Raw genomic sequence first — 7,448 nt, forward strand, 5'->3', positions numbered from 1 at the left:
AAGGGGAGAGAGTAGGAGATGAAATAATATTTATTAACATTTAATGCTTATTCTGTGAAATTAGGAAAATTGAATGGAGGGATTGGTTTGGGAGGATGGGGGGGATGATGAAATGGTTGATACTGATCAAAATGTAGTGTACTCATGAACTGACATGTTGAATGGTAAGCCCTTTGTACAATTACTTAAGAAAATAAAATAAAAGTAGATAAAATTACTAGAGTTCACGTGAATTAGTTAACATTATGTTCCAAGAGAACCATTCTTGTTGTTTTATGGAACTCTCTTTTAATAATTTTACTTGCCATGTACACTGAAACCACAGTTTAATATTGTATACACCCATCTAATACATTTGAAAATATGTAGTTTATTTTGTATATTTTTTTCAAATGCTGGTATGCAGATGTAACAATTCCAAGTACAGCTGTGATATGCACTGTGCCTGTCCACTCATGCACTTTCATTCCCAGGAGTGTGCAGTAGAGGTTACCACTGAGTTCCTCAACACTCCTGTTATTTAAGTGCTTTTGTAATACTATAGCTCACCAAAACCCAACACTTCTTACCATTCCTCTTTAACTCAATTTAAAATATGAGTATATCTTTTGAAGGATAAAACTATTTGAAACTTTAACCCAAATATAATAGCATAATGATTACATAATTGTGACCATTTCTGCTAATTTCCAGTGTGCTTGTACATAATTTTTGTTATATTGGCATTTTGGGAAAAAGAAAGTAAGTATATTAAGTGACTGTTAAAAGTTTCGATTCCCCAAGGGAATTTGGCTTTTTATTGTTCATTCAGGAAATTATGCTAAAGCCTTATATGGCTGTTTGTCCACTCTGTAGTTGCTCTGCTGATTTTTCATTTATGCTTTGAGAGAAATCTTCAGACATACTACTATGTTTTTTCTATAGATATGATATTTCTATGTCATGAGGTTCTCTTCATTTTTAGAACTGACTCTTGCCTTATGTCTGCATTGTAATGTTCATGTTGCTGCAATTTATTTTTTGCCTTATATGTGTTCAGTATGTTTTCCAGGTACGCTTATTTCTAGCTTTTTTTACTCTGATGCTTTTAAAATGAAATGAAAAACCTGAGATTTTGATTCTGCTTTACTTTATGCACTGGCTTAACATGTTATAAGCAGCATGAAATCTAACACCAGAATAACGTTATTTTATTTACCTGTGTACCACAATTAATACCTTCTGCTGGTATCATCTCACGTATTTTCCTTCTGTTAAGTTTTATAGTTTTTGGCTAAAGTATTTTTCTCTTTGTACTTTTAATAAGTGATCATCTTAGTGATTACAATATCAATGTAATTTTTATTTTTTCAATGATTCTTAGAGTGTGTTTTGAGGCCCCCTGGAGATTATTGTGTATTTTTAGAGGTCTTACCTAGTCAAAATGTGGTCTGACTCTCATTTTTATTCTATTCATTGAAGGTTAACTTGAACGATATGCTGCCTTACCTTGTTTCTTTTGAAAAATCAGTTAGCCTAATTGTAGAAATGTCGTATTTCATAGGAATGTAATATTTCGGCCTTGGGAAGTGGCTCAGAGGTAGAGTGGTTGTGCAGCTTTCACAAAGCCCTATGTTCCCACACACTGCACACACACACACACACACACACACGTACACATACACGCCAATTCTTTAAAGTTTGTTATTGTAAATGTGATATGCAGAGCAGGTACACTTGCATAAGTAAGATAATGAGTACATTTTTTTTTTTTTTTTGGCCAGTCCTGGGCCTTGGACTCAGGCCCCGAGCACTGTCCCTGGCTTCTTCCCGCTCAAGGCTAGCACTCTGCCACTTGAGTCACAGCGCCGCTTCTGGCCGTTTTCTGTATATGTGGTGCTGGGGAATCGAACCTAGGGCCTCGTGTATCCGAGGCAGGCACTCTTGCCACTAGGCTATATCCCCAGCCCCACATTTTTCATTTTTTAACCTAAAACAAAAATGCATCTTTTTGTTTTAATTAACTTTAAGCAGTTACCATTTAGCAAGGCAGTTTATGAATACAGGTTATCTTGATCAATGTGATTCCTTTCAACATTCTAATCCATTCCTCCTCTACCCATCCCTTTCTTCACTCTTACTTTGTTTTGTAGGATATACATTGTATTCTTTTTAAAATGTATTTTATTGATATTGTAGAGATGATATACAGAGGGGTTAAGTTACATGTATCATGTAACGAGTACATTTCTTCTTGAACCACATACAGTTTTTTTAAGGTAGTGTTTTTTTTTTCTCCTGAATTTTGGCCAGTTTAGTATGCATTGTTTAATCTGGTATTCTGAATACTCATGATGAAGTACCACAGTGTGCTTATAAGTTGGTTAACCCTATTTATTTTTTTGCAAATTTGAGAAACATTTCACGTATTATCTCTTTAACTGTGTCTTCTGTCATCTTTTTCTGTCAACTCAAAAGCATTTCATACTCTAATTGTAATTCTTTTTTTTTTTTTTTTGGCCAGTCCTGGGCCTTGGACTCAGGGCCTGAGCACTGTCCCTGGCTTCTTCCCGCTCAAGGCTAGCACTCTGCCACTTGAGCCACAGCGCCACTTCTGGCCATTTTCTGTATATGTGGTGCTGGGGAATCGAACCTAGGGCCTCGTGTATCCGAGGCAGGCACTCTTGCCACTAGGCTATATCCCCAGCCCTCTTTTCTTTCTTTCTTTCTTTTTTTTTTTTTTTTTTGTCCAGTCCTGGGCCTTGGACTCAGGGCCTGAGCACTGTCCTTGACTTCTTTTTTCTCAAGGCTAGCACTCTGCCATTTGAGCCACAGTGCCACTTCTGGCCATTTTCTTTATACATTTTCATGTATAAGAGGCAAGTACTCTTGCCACTAGGCCATATCCCCAGCCATTGTAATTATTTTCTTTTATTCTCTTTGTTTTTCTCCAATTTTTGCCTGTTATAAATTTTTTCTAGAAATTTTTAAAGAATGTTTTATAGTTTCCTCAATGATTAAAATCTGTTGTTAGCCCCAGGTATAAATTTTAAATATATACCAATCTAATTTATAAGTAAAGCACTTTATAACTTTTCCTGGTGAATGTTTCAAGTTCTTGTCTTATCTTCTTGCATATGGCAAGCATAGTTTAGATACTGAAATGTTCCAACATCTGGGAAAAGTTCATTTTTCTCGTGTGCTATTCTTCTGATATACTTTAGGAGAAACATACAAATTTTAATTTTTACATTCTTGCTTATTATTGTAATGCTTCAGGAAACTTAATAGCAAAATTAGTTCATGTTTACCTCCATAAATAAATGATTTCAATTTCTATGCAACCATGGGTTTTCCTGTTTTTTTCATATTTTACAAATACATAGCACTTTAAGAATATTATAATTGGGCTGGGAATGTGGCTTAGTGGTACAGTGCCTGCCTAGCATGTGTGAAGCCCTGGGTTCGATTTCTCAGCATCACATAAACAGAAAAAGCTAGAAGTGGCGTTCTGGCTCAAGAGGTAGAGTGTTAGCCTTGAGCAAAACAAACCTAGGGACAATGCTCCAGGCCTGAGTCTAAGCCCCAGGATTGGCAAAAAACCACACACACACACACACACACACACACACACACACACACACACACACAACTATTGTCAGCTTTACAAGGAAACTTTAGTTGTTAATTTGTCTGAAGTTGCTTAATGCAACACAACTACTAGAGGCAAAATCTAATTAATTCCTTCCTATAGACCATACTATGTATGGATACATATGTACATATATACACACACATACACATGTGTGTACATGTCCTTATAATGTCATTTCCTTTATAAAATTGTTAACTACTCAGATTTCTCTTTGAAATTATGAGATTATTTGATTTTTATGTATATAACAATATATGTAATAACAAATTAGTGTTGCAGCTGGTTTTTATGACTAGTTTCATTATGATGTAAAGTTTAAAAAACATCAGCAATCTAAGAGATTAAAGAATACGTAATTTAAAAAGCAGAGAACTTTAGTTAAAATTCTTGTTGCAACTTACACTAACTTTCATTCACTCATTAAGCTAATTTCTTTAAATCACAATTTGTTACTTTGCTAAAACAGGACTTTCATATCTTACAGCCTTATTGTAATACATTCTAAGATAGTAAGATGATGAGCAAATTATTAATAGAGTACAGATAAATGTAATATATTGGAACAAAGATGGAATCTATGGATAAATGGACATCTTATTGCAAATTATTTCATTGTTATTATAACATTACATTACATAACATTACATAACATTACATTAGTTAGGTGGTTTGCTGGCAAGTGAGTTAGTGTCTGGCATTGCCACTAAGCAGAAATTGGTTGAATTTGGGTGCAGACTGTCATTTGAGCTCTGTTTTTTTTTTAACCAAGAAAATATTTTATATTTCTTTCTGACCATAGAAGATTGTAGTAGTACACAATCACACTTGCCTCTCTTGACAGAAACTGTATTATTTGTACAAATAAAAATCCCCAAACACCCTGGCTTTGAACCCGGGCTTAAACAGGGTGGAAGGAGATTATAGATTCCAAGCAGGGACAGCCCCAGTGAGTGAGAACTGGGGGGACTTGGAGATCTGGGGACCCCCTAGTTTCACAGGCTTTTGTGCCCACCATGTGCTCAGAGCTGAGTAAGTAAATGAACATGTGCATAAAAGACAGAGGTGACATCTTGAAGAAAAAGCTCAGGAAACAGATGGAAACTGAAGCAACCAGGAGGGTAGAATGATGAGACACCCTGTGTTTTTAACAACTCTTACTGGTGTCAAAGTAAGAAAAGACTGGCGATTTTAAAAACAACATACTCTAGAATGCAATCCAAAAACAAAACAAACAAAACCAAACAGACACTTGCCAGAGAGCCTTAAGACAAAAAAAAAAGTCTAAAACTTTCCAGAAGTTTTTAAGGTCAGTCCTGCTGGAAATGGAAATGAGCCTGGTTACCGTGTGGTGCTGTCCAGGCTGAGACCTCTCCATGTGCTAAAATGGCACCACAAAGGGCGAGCACAAGATGGCATTTGCCAGATGCCATTTGCTGCCCGAGACGAGAACTGGTCCCCATGGTATAGACAGGGGTTAAAAGCAAGACATAAATAGCAACATAAACCACAGAAGGCCACCACTTGCTCTGGAGTTTAAAGAGGTGCTGCTGGCTTCTTGCTTGGTGCAGAACTCCAGTCAGCCCGGACTCTTGCTTGGTGCAGATGGCAGCCTTCAGCAGCACATGTCTGCACATTCACATGCAGGCTGGGCAGTGGGGCAATGGGCTATAGGCAAGCCAGGGGTGAGCAAGGCAAAGAGGGTCCCAGAAAAGACTCAGTGAACTCCGGGGGGTGAGCCTTTGAGGTGCAATCCTGTACTTGCTGTTTCAGTAGAACTGGAGACATGGGAAGATGTAACACAGACCATTTCCCTGCAGCAGGCTTCCAGAAAGTTCTCCTTGAAGCAGGGAGAGACAGTAAGGTCTTGGCATCATTAGCTACCACCAAGATCAGCTTGGTGAAGGCACCAGTGGTCATGGAGGAAAGCTCCACCCACAGATCCTTCTGTGGTCTCAGGACATGTGTTGTTCTGCCATTCTAACACCATGCCAGCGCATGGTGGACTCCGGATATGTACTCACTGTCTTGCCCATCTTCATGAGGAGCCCTTCCACTCTGAGAAAACCAGCAAGGTTTCTCCAATTCCACCAAGCAGGAGGCATACCACAGTTGCACTGGACAGGACCACATCTAAGAAGAGTACAGACAACCCAGCTGTGACAACCTTAGCAAAGAAAATCCAGGCTGCGCACTGCCTTGGGGCCAGAAGGCTTTTCAGTTTCACTGTGGTGAGCATGAGAAAAAATCCTAAGATTCCACTGGCACAGCAGCTTCCATGGAATCTGTGAAAGGACAGGAACAGGAAGCCCAGGACACAGGAGAGGTAGTTTATGTACTGCTGGTCAGTGTCACTAATTGTGCTGGGCTTCGGGGATTTCCAAAGTAGTTTATAAGATCCTACGTAGAATATGTGAATTATAGCCCAGCAATATCTATATGGATCAAACTGGGTGTCATTGAAGGGAAGGCAGCCCACAGCAGGCAGGAGGAAGGGGACACTACAGGTCTTTGTGGGAGATGTTTTCTCTTTCCAAAAACACTTCTGGTACCCACAGACAATAACTTCAGCTACATTGTGCAAAGTGAGAAGCACAGGACCAGCCAATTGGGAAAAGGCTCTGGACCCAGCATAGATTATCCCCACAAACACCATGCAAGTGGGAAGCCACGTGGAATTTATCAGATCTTGAACTGCAGTTGATCTCCACCCAGCTCAGTTTCCATGACACGTGTAGCAAAAATGCACAAACAAATGTCTGCCACCCTTGGAATAAGGTAGGGCAGGTAAATTTCAGGACAGAAAGGACATACTTTTTCTAGAGGTAAAAAGCAGATACAAAAGGTGAGGCTGACCAGGGTCCTCCTCCTTCCCATCTGTCAGCTTGCCCTCCAAGGCTGGAGATGCTTGGCCTGCTCATCCCTGAAGTCCCAGGCCACCCCTGAGCTCTGTTTGTACACATCTGTTTTCTTAAAGAAGTAGGAGTAGCACACAATACTAGCCCAACTACCCTCATATCAAATGTATTAATGTTCCATTGGCCATACTGGTAACAGCACAGAACAAAAGGAAAACTCAGTCAGTCACAAACTGAAAATAAATTATGAGAGAGTGGAAGTGTATCTCCTCACATGGGGTTTTGTTAAGAGAAAAATGAAATTTAAATAACTTTCACAGACTGTCATATTCATGTAATTAATACTTAGTTATATGTTTGACTTTCACAATAATTAAAGAATGGAAAAGAGAGAAATGGCTTCTATCTTGTGGCTTTCTTTTGAAAATGGATCAAGTACCTCTAAGAGCCAGAGGTAAGGAGTAGGTAACATTGATACTTGATATACGAAACATAACAGCACATTCTATATCCATATAAGATAAAGGATTAGTACAATCTTTCTGTCAGGCCCATTATGGTGTTTGGGCCTGCCAGATGTGTCTCTTTCAGTTATCTCCATTGCTAACTTATCTATCTTCTATCTGCATAATAAAATGACCCTAATTGGAAACTAATGGGGGCAATCATTAGACTCTTTAATAAATAAATATTTTATAGTAAAAACTGGAAACATAAATCATGATATTTGAGTTGCATAAATGAACACCTGATAAATGGTGAGTAAAACACAAAGATTTATGAGAGGTTCACTTTTATTTACTAAAGCAAATCTGTTTTGGTATAATTTTGTCATAAATTAACCTGTTAATTTTATCAGAGATCTTAATATAAGAAGATATTGAAATACACTAATAATTTTGGGTTTTGACAATTTGAGTTTTGCCTTTGCTGTTGACTTTTCTCGCAGATCTTCCACA

General features: G+C 38.2%; 1 pseudogene; it reads right to left on the reverse strand.

Moving 5' to 3' along the window:
* Nucleotides 1–5,616: 5,616 nt before the first annotated feature.
* On the reverse strand, nt 5,617–6,508 carry LOC125367169 (annotated as a pseudogene).
* Nucleotides 6,509–7,448: the final 940 nt, after the last annotated feature.

The sequence above is a fragment of the Perognathus longimembris genome, chromosome 18 (genome assembly GCF_023159225.1).
Source record: "Perognathus longimembris pacificus isolate PPM17 chromosome 18, ASM2315922v1, whole genome shotgun sequence".
Taxonomy (NCBI): domain Eukaryota; kingdom Metazoa; phylum Chordata; class Mammalia; order Rodentia; family Heteromyidae; genus Perognathus; species Perognathus longimembris.